Genomic DNA, 26,289 nt, shown 5'->3' with positions numbered 1-26,289 from the left:
AAAACACGTCTTTACAATACATTTGGGTGAATATAAAAGGTCGTAAAAAAGTTTTGAAATACAGGTGATGAATCCGCTAAATATCGTCTTAAGTCATTTCTATTAAACTAATCATACTTTTTATATTTTTAACGTTAAGTTCACATTATTTTACATCTAAAACACGTCTTTACAATACATTTGGGTGAATATAAAAGGTCGTAAAAAAATTTTGAAATACAGGTGATGAATCCGCTAAAAATCGTCTTAAGTCATTTCTATTAAACTAATCATACTTTTTATATTTTTAACGTTAAGTTCACATTAATTTACATCTAAAACACGTCTTTACAATACATTTGAGTTAATATAAAAGGTCGTAAAAAAATTTTGAAATACAGGTGATGAATCCGCTAAATATCGTCTTAAGTCATTTCTATTAAACTAATCATACTTTTTATATTTTTAACGTTAAGTTCACATTATTTTACATCTAAAACACGTCTTTACAATACATTTGGGTGAATATAAAAGGTCGTAAAAAAATTTTGAAATACAGGTGATGAATCCGCTAAAAATCGTCTTAAGTCATTTCTATTAAACTAATCATACTTTTTATATTTTTAACGTTAAGTTCACATTAATTTACATCTAAAACACGTCTTTACAATACATTTGAGTTAATATAAAAGGTCGTAAAAAAATTTTGAAATACAGGTGATGAATCCGCTAAATATCGTCTTAAGTCATTTCTATTAAACTAATCATACTTTTTATATTTTTAACGTTAAGTTCACATTATTTTACATCTAAAACACGTGTTTACAATACATTTGGGTGAATACAAAAAACAGAAAAAAAAATTTGAGAAAAAATGGTGATAATTTCGCTAAATATCGATTAAAGTCATTTGTATTGAACTAATCATACTTTTTATATTTTTATCGTTAAGTTCACATTATTTTACATCTAAAACACGTATTTAAAATACATTTGGGTGAGTACAAAAAATAGAAAAAAAATTTGGGAAAAAATTGGGTAAAAAATGGTGATAATTCCGCTAAATATCGTTTAAAGTCATTTGTATTGAACTAATCATACTTTTTATATTTTTATCGTTAAGTTCACATTATTTTACATCTAAAACACGTCTTTACAATACATTTGGGTGAATATAAAAGGTCGTAAAAAAGTTTTGAAATACAGGTGATGAATCCGCTAAATATCGTCTTAAGTCATTTCTATTAAACTAATCATACTTTTTATATTTTTAACGTTAAGTTCACATTATTTTACATCTAAAACACGTCTTTACAATACATTTGGGTGAATATAAAAGGTCGTAAAAAAATTTTGAAATACAGGTGATGAATCCGCTAAAAATCGTCTTAAGTCATTTCTATTAAACTAATCATACTTTTTATATTTTTAACGTTAAGTTCACATTAATTTACATCTAAAACACGTCTTAAAATACATTTGAGTTAATATAAAAGGTCGTAAAAAAATTTTGAAATACAGGTGATGAATCCGCTAAATATCGTCTTAAGTCATTTCTATTAAACTAATCATACTTTTTATATTTTTAACGTTAAGTTCACATTATTTTACATCTAAAACACGTGTTTACAATACATTTGGGTGAATACAAAAAACAGAAAAAAAAATTTGAGAAAAAATGGTGATAATTTCGCTAAATATCGATTAATGTCATTTGTATTGAACTAATCATACTTTTTATATTTTTATCGTTAAGTTCACATTATTTTACATCTAAAACACGTATTTAAAATACATTTGGGTGAGTACAAAAAATAGATAAAAAATTTGGGAAAAAATTGGGTAAAAAATGGTGATAATTCCGCTAAATATCGTTTAAAGTCATTTGTATTGAACTAATCATACTTTTTATATTTTTATCGTTAAGTTCACATTATTTAACATCTAAAACACGTATTTACAATACATTTGGGTGAATATAAAAGGTCGTAAAAAAATTTTGAAATACAGGTGATGAATCCGCTAAATATCATCTTAAGTCATTTCTATTAAACTAATCATACTTTTTATAGTTTTAACGTTAAGTTCACATTATTTTACATCTAAAACACGTCTTTACAATACATTTGGGTGAATATAAAAGGTCGTAAAAAAATTTTGAAATACAGGTGATAAATCCGCTAAAAATCGTCTTAAGTCATTTCTATTAAACTAATCATACTTTTTATATTTTTAACGTTAAGTTCACATTATTTTACATCTAAAACACGTGTTTACAATACATTTGGGTGAATACAAAAAACAGAAAAAAAAATTTGAGAAAAAATGGTGATAATTTCGCTAAATGTCGATTAAAGTCATTTGTATTGAACTAATCATACTTTTTATATTTTTATCGTTAAGTTCACATTATTTTAAATCTAAAACACGTATTTACAATACATTTGGGTGAGTACAAAAAATAGAAAAAAAATTTGGGAAAAAATTTGGTAAAAAATGGTGATAATTCCGCTAAATATCGTTTAAAGTCATTTGTATTGAACTAATCATAGTTTTTATATTTTTATCGTTAAGTTCACATATTTTTACATCTAAAACACGTCTTTACAATACATTTGGGTGAATATAAAAGGTCGTAAAAAAGTTTTGAAATACAGGTGATGAATCCGCTAAATATCGTCTTAAGTCATTTCTATTAAACTAATCATACTTTTTATATTTTTAACGTTAAGTTCACATTATTTTACATCTAAAACACGTATTTACAATACATTTGGGTGAATATAAAAGGTCGTAAAAAAATTTTGAAATACAGGTGATGAATCCGCTAAATATCGTTTAAAGTCATTTGTATTGAACTAATCATAGTTTTTATATTTTTATCGTTAAGTTCACATATTTTTACATCTAAAACACGTCTTTACAATACATTTGGGTGAATATAAAAGGTCGTAAAAAAGTTTTGAAATACAGGTGATGAATCCGCTAAATATCGTCTTAAGTCATTTCTATTAAACTAATCATACTTTTTATATTTTTAACGTTAAGTTCACATTATTTTACATCTAAAACACGTCTTTACAATACATTTGGGTGAATATAACAGGTCGTAAAAAAATTTTGAAATACAGGTGATGAATCCGCTAAATATCGTTTAAAGTCATTTGTATTGAACTAATCATAGTTTTTATATTTTTATCGTTAAGTTCACATATTTTTACATCTAAAACACGTCTTTACAATACATTTGGGTGAATATAAAAGGTCGTAAAAAAGTTTTGAAATACAGGTGATGAATCCGCTAAATATCGTCTTAAGTCATTTCTATTAAACTAATCATACTTTTTATATTTTTAACGTTAAGTTCACATTATTTTACATCTAAAACACGTCTTTACAATACATTTGGGTGAATATAAAAGGTCGTAAAAAAATTTTGAAATACAGGTGATGAATCCGCTAAAAATCGTCTTAAGTCATTTCTATTAAACTAATCATACTTTTTATATTTTTAACGTTAAGTTCACATTAATTTACATCTAAAACACGTCTTTACAATACATTTGAGTTAATATAAAAGGTCGTAAAAAAATTTTGAAATACAGGTGATAAATCCGCTAAATATCGTCTTAAGTCATTTCTATTAAACTAATCATACTTTTTATATTTTTAACGTTAAGTTCACATTATTTTACATCTAAAACACGTGTTTACAATACATTTGGGTGAATACAAAAAACAGAAAAAAAAATTTGAGAAAAAATGGTGATAATTTCGCTAAATATCGATTAATGTCATTTGTATTGAACTAATCATACTTTTTATATTTTTATCGTTAAGTTCACATTATTTTACATCTAAAACACGTATTTAAAATACATTTGGGTGAGTACAAAAAATAGATAAAAAATTTGGGAAAAAATTGGGTAAAAAATGGTGATAATTCCGCTAAATATCGTTTAAAGTCATTTGTATTGAACTAATCATACTTTTTATATTTTTATCGTTAAGTTCACATTATTTAACATCTAAAACACGTATTTACAATACATTTGGGTGAATATAAAAGGTCGTAAAAAAATTTTGAAATACAGGTGATGAATCCGCTAAATATCATCTTAAGTCATTTCTATTAAACTAATCATACTTTTTATAGTTTTAACGTTAAGTTCACATTATTTTACATCTAAAACACGTCTTTACAATACATTTGGGTGAATATAAAAGGTCGTAAAAAAATTTTGAAATACAGGTGATAAATCCGCTAAAAATCGTCTTAAGTCATTTCTATTAAACTAATCATACTTTTTATATTTTTAACGTTAAGTTCACATTATTTTACATCTAAAACACGTGTTTACAATACATTTGGGTGAATACAAAAAACAGAAAAAAAAATTTGAGAAAAAATGGTGATAATTTCGCTAAATGTCGATTAAAGTCATTTGTATTGAACTAATCATACTTTTTATATTTTTATCGTTAAGTTCACATTATTTTAAATCTAAAACACGTATTTACAATACATTTGGGTGAGTACAAAAAATAGAAAAAAAATTTGGGAAAAAATTTGGTAAAAAATGGTGATAATTCCGCTAAATATCGTTTAAAGTCATTTGTATTGAACTAATCATAGTTTTTATATTTTTATCGTTAAGTTCACATATTTTTACATCTAAAACACGTCTTTACAATACATTTGGGTGAATATAAAAGGTCGTAAAAAAGTTTTGAAATACAGGTGATGAATCCGCTAAATATCGTCTTAAGTCATTTCTATTAAACTAATCATACTTTTTATATTTTTAACGTTAAGTTCACATTATTTTACATCTAAAACACGTATTTACAATACATTTGGGTGAATATAAAAGGTCGTAAAAAAATTTTGAAATACAGGTGATGAATCCGCTAAATATCGTTTAAAGTCATTTGTATTGAACTAATCATAGTTTTTATATTTTTATCGTTAAGTTCACATATTTTTACATCTAAAACACGTCTTTACAATACATTTGGGTGAATATAAAAGGTCGTAAAAAAGTTTTGAAATACAGGTGATGAATCCGCTAAATATCGTCTTAAGTCATTTCTATTAAACTAATCATACTTTTTATATTTTTAACGTTAAGTTCACATTATTTTACATCTAAAACACGTCTTTACAATACATTTGGGTGAATATAAAAGGTCGTAAAAAAATTTTGAAATACAGGTGATGAATCCGCTAAATATCGTTTAAAGTCATTTGTATTGAACTAATCATAGTTTTTATATTTTTATCGTTAAGTTCACATATTTTTACATCTAAAACACGTCTTTACAATACATTTGGGTGAATATAAAAGGTCGTAAAAAAGTTTTGAAATACAGGTGATGAATCCGCTAAATATCGTCTTAAGTCATTTCTATTAAACTAATCATACTTTTTATATTTTTAACGTTAAGTTCACATTATTTTACATCTAAAACACGTCTTTACAATACATTTGGGTGAATATAAAAGGTCGTAAAAAAATTTTGAAATACAGGTGATGAATCCGCTAAAAATCGTCTTAAGTCATTTCTATTAAACTAATCATACTTTTTATATTTTTAACGTTAAGTTCACATTAATTTACATCTAAAACACGTCTTTACAATACATTTGAGTTAATATAAAAGGTCGTAAAAAAATTTTGAAATACAGGTGATGAATCCGCTAAATATCGTCTTAAGTCATTTCTATTAAACTAATCATACTTTTTATATTTTTAACGTTAAGTTCACATTATTTTACATCTAAAACACGTGTTTACAATACATTTGGGTGAATACAAAAAACAGAAAAAAAAATTTGAGAAAAAATGGTGATAATTTCGCTAAATATCGATTAAAGTCATTTGTATTGAACTAATCATACTTTTTATATTTTTATCGTTAAGTTCACATTATTTTACATCTAAAACACGTATTTAAAATACATTTGGGTGAGTACAAAAAATAGAAAAAAAATTTGGGAAAAAATTGGGTAAAAAATGGTGATAATTCCGCTAAATATCGTTTAAAGTCATTTGTATTGAACTAATCATACTTTTTATATTTTTATCGTTAAGTTCACATTATTTTACATCTAAAACACGTATTTACAATACATTTGGGTGAATATAAAAGGTCGTAAAAAAATTTTGAAATACAGGTGATGAATCCGCTAAATATCATCTTAAGTCATTTCTATTAAACTAATCATACTTTTTATAGTTTTAACGTTAAGTTCACATTATTTTACATCTAAAACACGTCTTTACAATACATTTGGGTGAATATAAAAGGTCGTAAAAAAATTTTGAAATACAGGTGATAAATCCGCTAAGAATCGTCTTAAGTCATTTCTATTAAACTAATCATACTTTTTATATTTTTAACGTTAAGTTCACATTATTTTACATCTAAAACACGTGTTTACAATACATTTGGGTGAATACAAAAAACAGAAAAAAAAAATTTGAGAAAAAATGGTGATAATTTCGCTAAATGTCGATTAAAGTCATTTGTATTGAACTAATCATACTTTTTATATTTTTATCGTTAAGTTCACATTATTTTACATCTAAAACACGTATTTACAATACATTTGGGTGAGTACAAAAAAAAAAAAAAAAATTTGGGAAAAAATTTGGTAAAAAATGGTGATAATTCCGCTAAATATCGTTTAAAGTCATTTGTATTGAACTAATCATAGTTTTTATATTTTTATCGTTAAGTTCACATATTTTTACATCTAAAACACGTCTTTACAATACATTTGGGTGAATATAAAAGGTCGTAAAAAAGTTTTGAAATACAGGTGATGAATCCGCTAAATTTCGTCTTAAGTCATTTCTATTAAACTAATCATACTTTTTATATTTTTAACGTTAAGTTCACATTATTTTACATCTAAAACACGTCTTTACAATACATTTGGGTGAATATAAAAGGTCGTAAAAAAATTTTGAAATACAGGTGATGAATCCGCTAAAAATCGTCTTAAGTCATTTCTATTAAACTAATCATACTTTTTATATTTTTAACGTTAAGTTCACATTAATTTACATCTAAAACACGTCTTTACAATACATTTGGGTGAATATAAAAGGTCGTAAAAAAATTTTGAAATACAGGTGATGAATCCGCTAAAAATCGTCTTAAGTCATTTCTATTAAACTAATCATACTTTTTATATTTTTAACGTTAAGTTCACATTAATTTACATCTAAAACACGTCTTTACAATACATTTGAGTTAATATAAAAGGTCGTAAAAAAATTTTGAAATACAGGTGATGAATCCGCTAAATATCGTCTTAAGTCATTTCTATTAAACTAATCATACTTTTTATATTTTTAACGTTAAGTTCACATTATTTTACATCTAAAACACGTGTTTACAATACATTTGGGTGAATACAAAAAACAGAAAAAAAAATTTGAGAAAAAATGGTGATAATTTCGCTAAATATCGATTAAAGTCATTTGTATTGAACTAATCATACTTTTTATATTTTTATCGTTAAGTTCACAATATTTTACATCTAAAACACGTATTTAAAATACATTTGGGTGAGTACAAAAAATAGAAAAAAAATTTGGGAAAAAATTGGGTAAAAAATGGTGATAATTCCGCTAAATATCGTTTAAAGTCATTTGTATTGAACTAATCATACTTTTTATATTTTTATCGTTAAGTTCACATTATTTTACATCTAAAACACGTCTTTACAATACATTTGGGTGAATATAAAAGGTCGTAAAAAAGTTTTGAAATACAGGTGATGAATCCGCTAAATATCGTCTTAAGTCATTTCTATTAAACTAATCATACTTTTTATATTTTTAACGTTAAGTTCACATTATTTTACATCTAAAACACGTCTTTACAATACATTTGGGTGAATATAAAAGGTCGTAAAAAAATTTTGAAATACAGGTGATGAATCCGCTAAAAATCGTCTTAAGTCATTTCTATTAAACTAATCATACTTTTTATATTTTTAACGTTAAGTTCACATTAATTTACATCTAAAACACGTCTTTACAATACATTTGAGTTAATATAAAAGGTCGTAAAAAAATTTTGAAATACAGGTGATGAATCCGCTAAATATCGTCTTAAGTCATTTCTATTAAACTAATCATACTTTTTATATTTTTAACGTTAAGTTCACATTATTTTACATCTAAAACACGTGTTTACAATACATTTGGGTGAATACAAAAAACAGAAAAAAAAATTTGAGAAAAAATGGTGATAATTTCGCTAAATATCGATTAATGTCATTTGTATTGAACTAATCATACTTTTTATATTTTTATCGTTAAGTTCACATTATTTTACATCTAAAACACGTATTTAAAATACATTTGGGTGAGTACAAAAAATAGATAAAAAATTTGGGAAAAATTGGGTAAAAAATGGTGATAATTCCGCTAAATATCGTTTAAAGTCATTTGTATTGAACTAATCATACTTTTTATATTTTTATCGTTAAGTTCACATTATTTAACATCTAAAACACGTATTTACAATACATTTGGGTGAATATAAAAGGTCGTAAAAAAATTTTGAAATACAGGTGATGAATCCGCTAAATATCATCTTAAGTCATTTCTATTAAACTAATCATACTTTTTATAGTTTTAACGTTAAGTTCACATTATTTTACATCTAAAACACGTCTTTACAATACATTTGGGTGAATATAAAAGGTCGTAAAAAAATTTTGAAATACAGGTGATAAATCCGCTAAAAATCGTCTTAAGTCATTTCTATTAAACTAATCATACTTTTTATATTTTTAACGTTAAGTTCACATTATTTTACATCTAAAACACGTGTTTACAATACATTTGGGTGAATACAAAAAACAGAAAAAAAAATTTGAGAAAAAATGGTGATAATTTCGCTAAATGTCGATTAAAGTCATTTGTATTGAACTAATCATACTTTTTATATTTTTATCGTTAAGTTCACATTATTTTAAATCTAAAACACGTATTTACAATACATTTGGGTGAGTACAAAAAATAGAAAAAAAATTTGGGAAAAAATTTGGTAAAAAATGGTGATAATTCCGCTAAATATCGTTTAAAGTCATTTGTATTGAACTAATCATAGTTTTTATATTTTTATCGTTAAGTTCACATATTTTTACATCTAAAACACGTCTTTACAATACATTTGGGTGAATATAAAAGGTCGTAAAAAAGTTTTGAAATACAGGTGATGAATCCGCTAAATATCGTCTTAAGTCATTTCTATTAAACTAATCATACTTTTTATATTTTTAACGTTAAGTTCACATTATTTTACATCTAAAACACGTATTTACAATACATTTGGGTGAATATAAAAGGTCGTAAAAAAATTTTGAAATACAGGTGATGAATCCGCTAAATATCGTTTAAAGTCATTTGTATTGAACTAATCATAGTTTTTATATTTTTATCGTTAAGTTCACATATTTTTACATCTAAAACACGTCTTTACAATACATTTGGGTGAATATAAAAGGTCGTAAAAAAGTTTTGAAATACAGGTGATGAATCCGCTAAATATCGTCTTAAGTCATTTCTATTAAACTAATCATACTTTTTATATTTTTAACGTTAAGTTCACATTATTTTACATCTAAAACACGTCTTTACAATACATTTGGGTGAATATAAAAGGTCGTAAAAAAATTTTGAAATACAGGTGATGAATCCGCTAAAAATCGTCTTAAGTCATTTCTATTAAACTAATCATACTTTTTATATTTTTAACGTTAAGTTCACATTAATTTACATCTAAAACACGTCTTTACAATACATTTGAGTTAATATAAAAGGTCGTAAAAAAATTTTGAAATACAGGTGATGAATCCGCTAAATATCGTCTTAAGTCATTTCTATTAAACTAATCATACTTTTTATATTTTTAACGTTAAGTTCACATTATTTTACATCTAAAACACGTGTTTACAATACATTTGGGTGAATACAAAAAACAGAAAAAAAAATTTGAGAAAAAATGGTGATAATTTCGCTAAATATCGATTAAAGTCATTTGTATTGAACTAATCATACTTTTTATATTTTTATCGTTAAGTTCACATTATTTTACATCTAAAACACGTATTTAAAATACATTTGGGTGAGTACAAAAAATAGAAAAAAAATTTGGGAAAAAATTGGGTAAAAAATGGTGATAATTCCGCTAAATATCGTTTAAAGTCATTTGTATTGAACTAATCATACTTTTTATATTTTTATCGTTAAGTTCACATTATTTTACATCTAAAACACGTGTTTACAATACATTTGGGTGAATACAAAAAACAGAAAAAAAAATTTGAGAAAAAATGGTGATAATTTCGCTAAATGTCGATTAAAGTCATTTGTATTGAACTAATCATACTTTTTATATTTTTATCGTTAAGTTCACATTATTTTACATCTAAAACACGTATTTACAATACATTTGGGTGAGTACAAAAAAAAAAAAAAAAATTTGGGAAAAAATTTGGTAAAAAATGGTGATAATTCCGCTAAATATCGTTTAAAGTCATTTGTATTGAACTAATCATAGTTTTTATATTTTTATCGTTAAGTTCACATATTTTTACATCTAAAACACGTCTTTACAATACATTTGGGTGAATATAAAAGGTCGTAAAAAAGTTTTGAAATACAGGTGATGAATCCGCTAAATATCGTCTTAAGTCATTTCTATTAAACTAATCATACTTTTTATATTTTTAACGTTAAGTTCACATTATTTTACATCTAAAACACGTCTTTACAATACATTTGGGTGAATATAAAAGGTCGTAAAAAAATTTTGAAATACAGGTGATGAATCCGCTAAAAATCGTCTTAAGTCATTTCTATTAAACTAATCATACTTTTTATATTTTTAACGTTAAGTTCACATTAATTTACATCTAAAACACGTCTTTACAATACATTTGAGTTAATATAAAAGGTCGTAAAAAAATTTTGAAATACAGGTGATGAATCCGCTAAATATCGTCTTAAGTCATTTCTATTAAACTAATCATACTTTTTATATTTTTAACGTTAAGATCACATTATTTTACATCTAAAACACGTGTTTACAAAACATTTGGGTGAATACAAAAAATAGAAAAAAAATTTGGTAAAAAATGGTGATAATTCCGCTAAATATCGTTTGAAGTCATTTGTATTGAACTAATCATAGTTTTTATATTTTTATCGTTAAGTTCACATATTTTTACATCTAAAACACGTCTTTACAATACATTTGGGTGAATATAAAAGGTCGTAAAAAAGTTTTGAAATACAGGTGATGAATCCGCTAAATATCGTCTTAAGTCATTTCTATTAAACTAATCATACTTTTTATATTTTTAACGTTAAGTTCACATTATTTTACATCTAAAACACGTCTTTACAATACATTTGGGTGAATATAAAAGGTCGTAAAAAAATTTTGAAATACAGGTGATGAATCCGCTAAATATCATCTTAAGTCATTTCTATTAAACTAATCATACTTTTTATAGTTTTAACGTTAAGTTCACATTATTTTACATCTAAAACACGTCTTTACAATACATTTGGGTGAATATAAAAGGTCGTAAAAAAATTTTGAAATACAGGTGATGAATCCGCTAAAAATCGTCTTAAGTCATTTCTATTAAACTAATCATACTTTTTATATTTTTAACGTTAAGTTCACATTAATTTACATCTAAAACACGTCTTTACAATACATTTGAGTTAATATAAAAGGTCGTAAAAAAATTTTGAAATACAGGTGATGAATCCGCTAAATATCGTCTTAAGTCATTTCTATTAAACTAATCATACTTTTTATATTTTTAACGTTAAGTTCACATTATTTTACATCTAAAACACGTCTTTACAATACATTTGGTGAATATAAAAGGTCGTAAAAAAATTTTGAAATACAGGTGATGAATCCGCTAAAAATCGTCTTAAGTCATTTCTATTAAACTAATCATACTTTTTATATTTTTAACGTTAAGTTCACATTAATTTACATCTAAAACACGTCTTTACAATACATTTGAGTTAATATAAAAGGTCGTAAAAAAATTTTGAAATACAGGTGATGAATTCGCTAAATATCGTCTTAAGTCATTTCTATTAAACTAATCATACTTTTTATATTTTTAACGTTAAGTTCACATTATTTTACATCTGAAACACGTGTTTACAATACATTTGGGTGAATACAAAAAACAGAAAAAAAAATTTGAGAAAAAATGGTGATAATTTCGCTAAATATCGATTAAAGTCATTTGTATTGAACTAATCATACTTTTTATATTTTTATCGTTAAGTTCACATTATTTTACATCTAAAACACGTATTTACAATACATTTGGGTGAGTACAAAAAATAGAAAAAAAATTTGGGAAAAAATTTGGTAAAAAATGGTGATAATTCCGCTAAATATCGTTTAATGTCATTTGTATTGAACTAATCATAGTTTTTATATTTTTATCGTTAAGTTCACATAATTTTACATCTAAAACACGTCTTTACAATACATTTGGGTGAATATAAAAGGTCGTAAAAAAATTTTGAAATACAGGTGATGAATCCGCTAAATATCGTATCATACTTTTTATTTTTTTAACGTATAGTTCACATTATTTTACATTTAAAACACATCTTTACAATACATTTTGGTGAATATAAAAGGTCGTAAAAAAATTTTGATAAACAGGTGATGAATCCGCTAAATATCGTCTTAAGTTATTTCTATTAAACTAATCATACTTTTTATATTTTTAACGTATAGTTCACATTATTTTACATCTAAAGCACATCTTTACAATACATTTTGTTGAATATAAAAGGTCGTCAAAAAATTTTGATAAACAGGTGATGAATCCGCTAAATATTATCTTAAGTTATTTCTATTAAACTAATCATACTTTTTATATTTTTAACGTTTAGTTCACATTATTTTACACCAAAAAAACGTCTTTACAATACATTTGGGAGAATATAAAAGGTCGAAAAAAATTTTGAAAAACAGGTGATGAATCCGCTAAATGTCGTCTTAAGTCATTTCTATTAAAATATTCATATTTTTTAAATTTTTATCGTTAAGTTCACATTATTTTACATCTAAAACACTTCTTTACAATACAGTTGGGTGAATTTAAAAGGTCGTAATACAATTTTGAAAAACAGATGATGAATCCGCTAAATATCGTCTTAAGTCATTTCTATTAAACTAATCATACTTTATATATTTTTATCGTTAACTGCACATAATTTGACATCTAAAACACGTCTTTACAATACATTTTGGTGAATATAAAAGGTCGTAAAAAAATTTTGATAAACAGGTGATGAATACGCTAAATATCGTCTTAAGTTACTTCTATTAAACTAATCATACTTTTTATACTTTGAACATTAATTTCACATTCTTTGACATCTAAAACACGTCTCTACAATACATTTGGTTGAATATAAAATATCGTAAAAAAATTTGTGAAAAAATTTGATTAAAAATTGTGTTGAGTCCGCTAAATATCGTCTTAAGTCATTTCTTTAAACTAATCATACTTTTTATATTTTTATCGTTGAGTTTACATTATTTTACATCTAAAACACATCTTTAAAATACATTTTGGTGAATATAAAAGGTCGTAAAAAAATTTTGAAAAATAGGTGATGAATTCGCTAAATATCGTCTAAAGTCATTTGTATTGAACTAATCATACTTTTTATATTTTTGTCGTTAAGTTCACATTATTTTACATCTAAAACACGGCATTAAAATACATTTTGGTGAATATAAAGGGTACGTAAAAAATTTTTGAGAAACAGGTGATGAATCCGCTAAATATCGTCTTAAGTCATTTCTATTAAACTAATCATACTTTTGATATTTTTAACGTTAAGTTCACATTATTTTACATCTAAAACACGTATTTACAATACATTTGGGTGAATAAAAAAATAGAAAAAAAATTTGGGAAAAAATTTGGTAAAAAATGGTGATAATTCCGCTAAATATCGTCTAAGGTCATTTATATTGAACTAATCATACTTTTAAAATTTTTATCGTTAAGTTCACATAATTTGACATCTAAAACACGTCTTTACAATGCATTTGGGTGAATATAAAAGGTCGTAAAAAAATTTTGAATTACAGGTGATGAATCCGCTAAATATCGCCTTAAGTTATTTCTATTAAACTAATCATACTTTTTATATTTTTACGTTAAGTTCACATAATTTTACATCTTAAACACGTCTTTAGAATGCATCAAAAAAATTTTGATAAACAGGTGATGAATACGCTAAATATCGTCTTAAGTTATTTCTATTAAACTAATCATACTTTTTATATTTTTAACGTTAAGTTCACATTATTTTACATCTAAAACACATCTTTACAATACATTTTGGTGAATATAAAAGGTCGTCAAAAAATTTTGATAAACAGGTGATGAATCCGCTAAATATCGTCTTAAGTCATTTCTATTAAAATAATCATACTTTTTATATTTTTAACGTTAATTTCACATTCTTTGACATCTAAATCACGTCTCTACAATACATTTGGTTGAATATAAAAGGTCGTAAATAAATTTTGAAAAACAGGTGATGAATCCACTAAATATCGTCTTAAGTCATTTCTATTAAACTAATCATACTTTTTATATTTTTAACGTATAGTTCACATTATTTTACATCTAAATCACATCTTTACAATACATTTTGGTGAATATAAAAGGTCGTAAAAAAAATTTGAGAAAAAATGGTGATAATTTCGCTAAATGTCGATTAAAGTCATTTGTATTGAACTAATCATACTTTTTATATTTTTATCGTTAAGTTCACATTATTTTACATCTAAAACACGTATTTAAAATACATTTGGGTGAGTACAAAAAATAGAAAAAAAATTTGGGAAAAAATTTGGTAAAAAATGGTGATAATTCCGCTAAATATCGTTTAATGTCATTTGTATTGAACTAATCATAGTTTTTATATTTTTATCGTTAAGTTCACATAATTTTACATCTAAAACACGTCTTTACAATACATTTGGGTGAATATAAAAGGTCGTAAAAAAATTTTGAAATACAGGTGATGAATCCGCTAAATATCGTATCATACTTTTTATTTTTTTAACGTATAGTTCACATTATTTTACATTTAAAACACATCTTTACAATACATTTTGGTGAATATAAAAGGTCGTAAAAAAATTTTGATAAACAGGTGATGAATCCGCTAAATATCGTCTTAAGTTATTTCTATTAAACTAATCATACTTTTTATATTTTTAACGTATAGTTCACATTATTTTACATCTAAAGCACATCTTTACAATACATTTTGTTGAATATAAAAGGTCGTCAAAAAATTTTGATAAACAGGTGATGAATCCGCTAAATATTATCTTAAGTTATTTCTATTAAACTAATCATACTTTTTATATTTTTAACGTTTAGTTCACATTATTTTACACCAAAAAAACGTCTTTACAATACATTTGGGAGAATATAAAAGGTCGAAAAAAATTTTGAAAAACAGGTGATGAATCCGCTAAATGTCGTCTTAAGTCATTTCTATTAAAATATTCATATTTTTTAAATTTTTATCGTTAAGTTCACATTATTTTACATCTAAAACACTTCTTTACAATACAGTTGGGTGAATTTAAAAGGTCGTAATACAATTTTGAAAAACAGATGATGAATCCGCTAAATATCGTCTTAAGTCATTTCTATTAAACTAATCATACTTTATATATTTTTATCGTTAACTGCACATAATTTGACATCTAAAACACGTCTTTACAATACATTTTGGTGAATATAAAAGGTCGTAAAAAAATTTTGATAAACAGGTGATGAATACGCTAAATATCGTCTTAAGTTACTTCTATTAAACTAATCATACTTTTTATACTTTGAACATTAATTTCACATTCTTTGACATCTAAAACACGTCTCTACAATACATTTGGTTGAATATAAAATATCGTAAAAAAATTTGTGAAAAAATTTGATTAAAAATTGTGTTGAGTCCGCTAAATATCGTCTTAAGTCATTTCTTTAAACTAATCATACTTTTTATATTTTTATCGTTGAGTTTACATTATTTTACATCTAAAACACATCTTTAAAATACATTTTGGTGAATATAAAAGGTCGTAAAAAAATTTTGAAAAATAGGTGATGAATTCGCTAAATATCGTCTAAAGTCATTTGTATTGAACTAATCATACTTTTTATATTTTTGTCGTTAAGTTCACATTATTTTACATCTAAAACACGGCATTAAAATACATTTTGGTGAATATAAAGGGTCGTAAAAAATTTTTGAGAAACAGGTGATGAATCCGCTAAATATCGTCTTAAGTCATTTCTATTAAACTAATCATACTTTTGATATTTTTAACGTTAAGTTCACATTATTTTACATCTAAAACACGTATTTACAATACATTTGGGTGAATAAAAAAATAGAAAAAAAATTTGGGAAAAAATTTGGTAAAAAATGGTGATAATTCCGCTAAATATCGTCTAAGGTCATTTATATTGAACTAATCATACTTTTAAAATTTTTATCGTTAAGTTCACATAATTTGACATCTAAAACACGTCTTTACAATGCATTTGGGTGAATATAAAAGGTCGTAAAAAAATTTTGAATTACAGGTGATGAATCCGCTAAATATCGCCTTAAGTTATTTCTATTAAACTAATCATACTTTTTATATTTTTACGTTAAGTTCACATAATTTTACATCTTAAACACGTCTTTAGAATGCATCAAAAAAATTTTGATAAACAGGTGATGAATACGCTAAATATCGTCTTAAGTTATTTCTATTAAACTAATCATACTTTTTATATTTTTAACGTTAAGTTCACATTATTTTACATCTAAAACACATCTTTACAATACATTTTGGTGAATATAAAAGGTCGTCAAAAAATTTTGATAAACAGGTGATGAATCCGCTAAATATCGTCTTAAGTCATTTCTATTAAAATAATCATACTTTTTATATTTTTAACGTTAATTTCACATTCTTTGACATCTAAATCACGTCTCTACAATACATTTGGTTGAATATAAAAGGTCGTAAATAAATTTTGAAAAACAGGTGATGAATCCACTAAATATCGTCTTAAGTCATTTCTATTAAACTAATCATACTTTTTATATTTTTAACGTATAGTTCACATTATTTTACATCTAAATCACATCTTTACAATACATTTTGGTGAATATAAAAGGTCGTAAAAAAAATTTGAGAAAAAATGGTGATAATTTCGCTAAATGTCGATTAAAGTCATTTGTATTGAACTAATCATACTTTTTATATTTTTATCGTTAAGTTCACATTATTTTACATCTAAAACACGTATTTAAAATACATTTGGGTGAGTACAAAAAATAGAAAAAAAATTTGGGAAAAAATTGGTTAAAAAATGGTGATAATTCCGCTAAATATCGTTTAAAGTCATTTGTATTGAACTAATCATACTTTTTATATTTTTATCGTTAAGTTCACATTATTTTACATCTAAAACACGTATTTACAATACATTTGGGTGAATATAAAAGGTCGTAAAAAAATTTTGAAATACAGGTGATGAATCCGCTAAATATCATCTTAAGTCATTTCTATTAAACTAATCATACTTTTTATAGTTTTAACGTTAAGTTCACATTATTTTACATCTAAAACACGTCTTTACAATACATTTGGGTGAATATAAAAGGTCGTAAAAAAATTTTGAAATACAGGTGATAAATCCGCTAAAAATCGTCTTAAGTCATTTCTATTAAACTAATCATACTTTTTATATTTTTAACGTTAAGTTCACATTATTTTACATCTAAAACACGTGTTTACAATACATTTGGGTGAATACAAAAAACAGAAAAAAAAATTTGAGAAAAAATGGTGATAATTTCGCTAAATGTCGATTAAAGTCATCTGTATTGAACTAATCATACTTTTTATATTTTTATCGTTAAGTTCACATTATTTTACATCTAAAACACGTATTTACAATACATTTGGGTGAGTACAAAAAAAAAAAAAAAAATTTGGGAAAAAATTTGGTAAAAAATGGTGATAATTCCGCTAAATATCGTTTAAAGTCATTTGTATTGAACTAATCATACTTTTTATATTTTTATCGTTAAGTTCACATATTTTTACATCTAAAACACGTCTTTACAATACATTTGGGTGAATATAAAAGGTCGTAAAAAAGTTTTGAAATACAGGTGATGAATCCGCTAAATATCGTCTTAAGTCATTTCTATTAAACTAATCATACTTTTTATATTTTTAACGTTAAGTTCACATTATTTTACATCTAAAACACGTCTTTACAATACATTTGGGTGAATATAAAAGGTCGTAAAAAAATTTTGAAATACAGGTGATGAATCCGCTAAAAATCGTCTTAAGTCATTTCTATTAAACTAATCAAACTTTTTATATTTTTAACGTTAAGTTCACATTAATTTACATCTAAAACACGTCTTTACAATACATTTGAGTTAATATAAAAGGTCGTAAAAAAATTTTGAAATACAGGTGATGAATCCGCTAAATATCGTCTTAAGTCATTTCTATTAAACTAATCATACTTTTTATATTTTTAACGTTAAGATCACATTATTTTACATCTAAAACACGTGTTTACAAAACATTTGGGTGAATACAAAAAATAGAAAAAAAATTTGGTAAAAAATGGTGATAATTCCGCTAAATATCGTTTGAAGTCATTTGTATTGAACTAATCATAATTTTTATATTTTTATCGTTAAGTTCACATATTTTTACATCTAAAACACGTCTTTACAATACATTTGGGTGAATATAAAAGGTCGTAAAAAAGTTTTGAAATACAGGTGATGAATCCGCTAAATATCGTCTTAAGTCATTTCTATTAAACTAATCATACTTTTTATATTTTTAACGTTAAGTTCACATTATTTTACATCTAAAACACGTCTTTACAATACATTTGGGTGAATATAAAAGGTCGTAAAAAAATTTTGAAATACAGGTGATGAATCCGCTAAATATCATCTTAAGTCATTTCTATTAAACTAATCATACTTTTTATAGTTTTAACGTTAAGTTCACATTATTTTACATCTAAAACACGTCTTTACAATACATTTGGGTGAATATAAAAGGTCGTAAAAAAATTTTGAAATACAGGTGATGAATCCGCTAAATATCATCTTAAGTCATTTCTTTTAAACTAATCATACTTTTTATAGTTTTAACGTTAAGTTCACATTATTTTACATCTAAAACACGTCTTTACAATACATTTGGGTGAATATAAAAGGTCGTAAAAAAATTTTGAAATACAGGTGATGAATCCGCTAAAAATCGTCTTAAGTCATTTCTATTAAACTAATCATACTTTTTATATTTTTAACGTTAAGTTCACATTAATTTACATCTAAAACACGTCTTTACAATACATTTGAGTTAATATAAAAGGTCGTAAAAAAATTTTGAAATACAGGTGATGAATCCGCTAAATATCGTCTTAAGTCATTTCTATTAAACTAATCATACTTTTTATATTTTTAACGTTAAGTTCACATTATTTTACATCTAAAACACGTCTTTACAATACATTTGGGTGAATATAAAAGGTCGTAAAAAAATTTTGAAATACAGGTGATGAATCCGCTAAAAATCGTCTTAAGTCATTTCTATTAAACTAATCATACTTTTTATATTTTTAACGTTAAGTTCACATTAATTTACATCTAAAACACGTCTTTACAATACATTTGAGTTAATATAAAAGGTCGTAAAAAAATTTTGAAATACAGGTGATGAATTCGCTAAATATCGTCTTAAGTCATTTCTATTAAACTAATCATACTTTTTATATTTTTAACGTTAAGTTCACATTATTTTACATCTGAAACACGTGTTTACAATACATTTGGGTGAATACAAAAAACAGAAAAAAAAATTTGAGAAAAAATGGTGATAATTTCGCTAAATATCGATTAAAGTCATTTGTATTGAACTAATCATACTTTTTATATTTTTATCGTTAAGTTCACATTATTTTACATCTAAAACACGTATTTACAATACATTTGGGTGAGTACAAAAAATAGAAAAAAAATTTGGGAAAAAATTTGGTAAAAAATGGTGATAATTCCGCTAAATATCGTTTAAAGTCATTTGTATTGAACTAATCATAGTTTTTATATTTTTATCGTTAAGTTCACATAATTTTACATCTAAAACACGTCTTTACAATACATTTGGGTGAATATAAAAGGTCGTAAAAAAATTTTGAAATACAGGTGATGAATCCGCTAAATATCGTATCATACTTTTTATTTTTTTAACGTATAGTTCACATTATTTTACATTTAAAACACATCTTTACAATACATTTTGGTGAATATAAAAGGTCGTAAAAAAATTTTGATAAACAGGTGATGAATCCGCTAAATATCGTCTTAACTTATTTCTATTAAACTAATCATACTTTTTATATTTTTAACGTATAGTTCACATTATTTTACATCTAAAGCACATCTTTACAATACATTTTGTTGAATATAAAAGGTCGTCAAAAAATTTTGATAAACAGGTGATGAATCCGCTAAATATTATCTTAAGTTATTTCTATTAAACTAATCATACTTTTTATATTTTTAACGTTTAGTTCACATTATTTTACACCAAAAAAACGTCTTTACAATACATTTGGGAGAATATAAAAGGTCGAAAAAAATTTTGAAAAACAGGTGATGAATCCGCTAAATGTCGTCTTAAGTCATTTCTATTGAAATATTCATATTTTTTAAATTTTTATCGTTAAGTTCACATTATTTTACATCTAAAACACTTCTTTACAATACAGTTGGGTGAATTTAAAAGGTCGTAATACAATTTTGAAAAACAGATGATGAATCCGCTAAATATCGTCTTAAGTCATTTCTATTAAACTAATCATACTTTATATATTTTTATCGTTAACTGCACATAATTTGACATCTAAAACACGTCTTTACAATACATTTTGGTGAATATAAAAGGTCGTAAAAAAATTTTGATAAACAGGTGATGAATACGCTAAATATCGTCTTAAGTTACTTCTATTAAACTAATCATACTTTTTATATTTTGAACATTAATTTCACATTCTTTGACATCTAAAACACGTCTCTACAATACATTTGGTTGAATATAAAATATCGTAAAAAAATTTGTGAAAAAATTTGATTAAAAATTGTGTTGAGTCCGCTAAATATCGTCTTAAGTCATTTCTTTAAACTAATCATACTTTTTATATTTTTATCGTTGAGTTTACATTATTTTACATCTAAAACACATCTTTAAAATACATTTTGGTGAATATAAAAGGTCGTAAAAAAATTTTGAAAAATAGGTGATGAATTCGCTAAATATCGTCTAAAGTCATTTGTATTGAACTAATCATACTTTTTATATTTTTGTCGTTAAGTTCACATTATTTTACATCTAAAACACGGCATTAAAATACATTTTGGTGAATATAAAGGGTCGTAAAAAATTTTTGAAAAACAGGTGATGAATCCGCTAAATATCGTCTTAAGTCATTTCTATTAAACTAATCATACTTTTGATATTTTTAACGTTAAGTTCACATTATTTTACATCTAAAACACGTATTTACAATACATTTGGGTGAATAAAAAAATAGAAAAAAAATTTGGAAAAAATTTGGTAAAAAATGGTGATAATTCCGCTAAATATCGTCTAAGGTCATTTATATTGAACTAATCATACTTTTAAAATTTTTATCGTTAAGTTCACATAATTTGACATCTAAAACACGTCTTTACAATGCATTTGGGTGAATATAAAAGGTCGTAAAAAAATTTTGAATTACAGGTGATGAATCCGCTAAATATCGTCTTAAGTTATTTCTATTAAACTAATCATACTTTTTATATTTTTACGTTAAGTTCACATAATTTTACATCTTAAACACGTCTTTAGAATGCATCAAAAAAATTTTGATAAACAGGTGATGAATACGCTAAATATCGTCTTAAGTTATTTCTATTAAACTAATCATACTTTTTATATTTTTAACGTATAGTTCACATTATTTTACATCTAAAACACATCTTTACAATACATTTTGGTGAATATAAAAGGTCGTCAAAAAATTTTGATAAACAGGTGATGAATCCGCTAAATATCGTCTTAAGTCATTTCTATTAAAATAATCATACTTTTTATATTTTTAACGTTAATTTCACATTCTTTGACATCTAAATCACGTCTCTACAATACATTTGGTTGAATATAAAAGGTCGTAAATAAATTTTGAAAAACAGGTGATGAATCCACTAAATATCGTCTTAAGTCATTTCTATTAAACTAATCATACTTTTTATATTTTTAACGTATAGTTCACATTATTTTACATCTAAATCACATCTTTACAATACATTTTGGTGAATATAAAAGGTCGTAAAAAAAATTTGAGAAAAAATGGTGATAATTTCGCTAAATGTCGATTAAAGTCATTTGTATTGAACTAATCATACTTTTTATATTTTTATCGTTAAGTTCACATTATTTTACATCTAAAACACGTATTTACAATACATTTGGGTGAGTACAAAAAATAGAAAAAAAATTTGGGAAAAAATTTGGTAAAAAATGGTGATAATTCCGCTAAATATCGTTTAAAGTCATTTGTATTGAACTAATCATAGTTTTTATATTTTTATCGTTAAGTTCACATATTTTTACATCTAAAACACGTCTTTACAATACATTTGGGTGAATATAAAAGGTCGTAAAAAAGTTTTGAAATACAGGTGATGAATCCGCTAAATATCGTCTTAAGTCATTTCTATTAAACTAATCATACTTTTTATATTTTTAACGTTAAGTTCACATTATTTTACATCTAAAACACGTCTTTACAATACATTTGGGTGAATATAAAAGGTCGTAAAAAAATTTTGAAATACAGGTGATGAATCCGCTAAAAATCGTCTTAAGTCATTTCTATTAAACTAATCATACTTTTTATATTTTTAACGTTAAGGTCACATTAATTTACATCTAAAACACGTCTTTACAATACATTTGAGTTAATATAAAAGGTCGTAAAAAAATTTTGAAATACAGGTGATGAATCCGCTAAATATCGTCTTAAGTCATTTCTATTAAACTAATCATACTTTTTATATTTTTAACGTTAAGTTCACATTATTTTACATCTAAAACACGTGTTTACAATACATTTGGGTGAATACAAAAAACAGAAAAAAAAATTTGAGAAAAAATGGTGATAATTTCGCTAAATATCGATTAAAGTCATTTGTATTGAACTAATCATACTTTTTATATTTTTATCGTTAAGTTCACATTATTTTACATCTAAAACACGTATTTAAAATACATTCGGGTGAGTACAAAAAATAGAAAAAAAATTTGGGAAAAAATTGGGTAAAAAATGGTGATAATTCCGCTAAATATCGCTTAAAGTCATGTGTATTGAACTAATCATACATTTTATATTTTTATCGTTAAGTTCACATTATTTTACATCTAAAACACGTATTTACAATACATTTGGGTGAATATAAAAGGTCGTAAAAAAATTTTGAAATACAGGTGATGAATCCGCTAAATATCATCTTAAGTCATTTCTATTAAACTAATCATACTTTTTATAGTTTTAACGTTAAGTTCACATTATTTTACATCTAAAACACGTCTTTACAATACATTTGGGTGAATATAAAAGGTCGTAAAAAAATTTTGAAATACAGGTGATAAATCCGCTAAAAATCGTCTTAAGTCATTTCTATTAAACTAATCATACTTTTTATATTTTTAACGTTAAGTTCACATTATTTTACATCTAAAACACGTCTTTACAATACATTTGGGTGAATATAAAAGGTCGTAAAAAAATTTTGAAATACAGGTGATAAATCCGCTAAAAATCGTCTTAAGTCATTTCTATTAAACTAATCATACTTTTTATATTTTTAACGTTAAGTTCACATTATTTTACATCTAAAACACGTGTTTACAATACATTTGGGTGAATACAAAAAACAGAAAAAAAAATTTGAGAAAAAATGGTGATAATTTCGCTAAATGTCGATTAAAGTCATTTGTATTGAACTAATCATTCTTTTTATATTTTTATCGTTAAGATCACATTATTTTACATCTAAAACACGAATTTAAAATACATTTGGGTGAGTACAAAAAATAGAAAAAAAATTTGGGAAAAAATTTGGTAAAAAATGGTGATAATTCCGCTAAATATCGTTTAAAGTCATTTGTATTGAACTAATCATAGTTTTTATATTTTTATCGTTAAGTTCACATATTTTTACATCTAAAACACGTCTTTACAATACATTTGGGTGAATATAAAAGGTCGTAAAAAAGTTTTGAAATACAGGTGATGAATCCGCTAAATATCGTCTTAAGTCATTTCTATTAAACTAATCATACTTTTTATATTTTTAACGTTAAGTTCACATTATTTTACATCTAAAACACGTCTTTACAATACATTTGGGTGAATATAAAAGGTCGTAAAAAAATTTTGAAATACAGGTGATGAATCCGCTAAAAATCGTCTTAAGTCATTTCTATTAAACTAATCATACTTTTTATATTTTTAACGTTAAGTTCACATTAATTTACATCTAAAACACGTCTTTACAATACATTTGAGTTAATATAAAAGGTCGTAAAAAAATTTTGAAATACAGGTGATGAATCCGCTAAATATCGTCTTAAGTCATTTCTATTAAACTAATCATACTTTTTATATTTTTAACGTTAAGTTCACATTATTTTACATCTAAAACACGTGTTTACAATACATTTGGGTGAATACAAAAAACAGAAAAAAAAATTTGAGAAAAAATGGTGATAATTTCGCTAAATATCGATTAAAGTCATTTGTATTGAACTAATCATACTTTTTATATTTTTATCGTTAAGTTCACATTATTTTACATCTAAAACACGTATTTAAAATACATTTGGGTGAGTACAAAAAATAGATAAAAAATTTGGGAAAAAATTGGGTAAAAAATGGTGATAATTCCGCTAAGTATCGTTTAAAGTCATTTGTATTGAACTAATCATACTTTTTATATTTTTATCGTTAAGTTCACATTATTTTACATCTAAAACACGTATTTACAATACATTTGGGTGAATATAAAAGGTCGTAAAAAAATTTTGAAATACAGGTGATGAATCCGCTAAATATCATCTTAAGTCATTTCTATTAAACTAATCATACTTTTTATAGTTTTAACGTTAAGTTCACATTATTTTACATCTAAAACACGTCTTTACAATACATTTGGGTGAATATAAAAGGTCGTAAAAAAATTTTGAAATACAGGTGATAAATCCGCTAAAAATCGTCTTAAGTCATTTCTATTAAACTAATCATACTTTTTATATTTTTAACGTTAAGTTCACATTATTTTACATCTAAAACACGTGTTTACAATACATTTGGGTGAATACAAAAAATTTGAGAAAAAATGGTGATAATTTCGCTAAATGTCGATTAAAGTCATTTGTATTGAACTAATCATACTTTTTATATTTTTATCGTTAAGTTCACATTATTTTACATCTAAAACACGTATTTACAATACATTTGGGTGAGTACAAAAAATAGAAAAAAAATTTGGGAAAAAATTTGGTAAAAAATGGTGATAATTCCGCTAAATATCGTTTAAAGTCATTTGTATTGAACTAATCATAGTTTTTATATTTTTATCGTTAAGTTCACATATTTTTACATCTAAAACACGTCTTTACAATACATTTGGGTGAATATAAAAGGTCGTAAAAAAGTTTTGAAATACAGGTGATGAATCCGCTAAATATCGTCTTAAGTCATTTCTATTAAACTAATCATACTTTTTATATTTTTAACGTTAAGTTCACATTATTTTACATCTAATACACGTCTTTACAATACATTTGGGTGAATATAAAAGGTCGTAAAAAAATTTTGAAATACAGGTGATGAATCCGCTAAAAATCGTCTTAAGTCATTTCTATTAAACTAATCATACTTTTTATATTTTTAACGTTAAGTTCACATTAATATACATCTAAAACACGTCTTTACAATACATTTGAGTTAATATAAAAGGTCGTAAAAAAATTTTGAAATACAGGTGATGAATCCGCTAAATATCGTCTTAAGTCATTTCTATTAAACTTATCATACTTTTTATA

Source organism: Diuraphis noxia, unplaced genomic scaffold, assembly GCF_037042655.1.
Source record: "Diuraphis noxia isolate RWA-SAM2 unplaced genomic scaffold, SU_Dnox_SAM2 contig0011, whole genome shotgun sequence".
NCBI lineage: Eukaryota > Metazoa > Arthropoda > Insecta > Hemiptera > Aphididae > Diuraphis > Diuraphis noxia.
The sequence above is the reverse complement of the archived record's forward strand: the minus strand, read 5'-3'. Positions refer to the sequence as shown.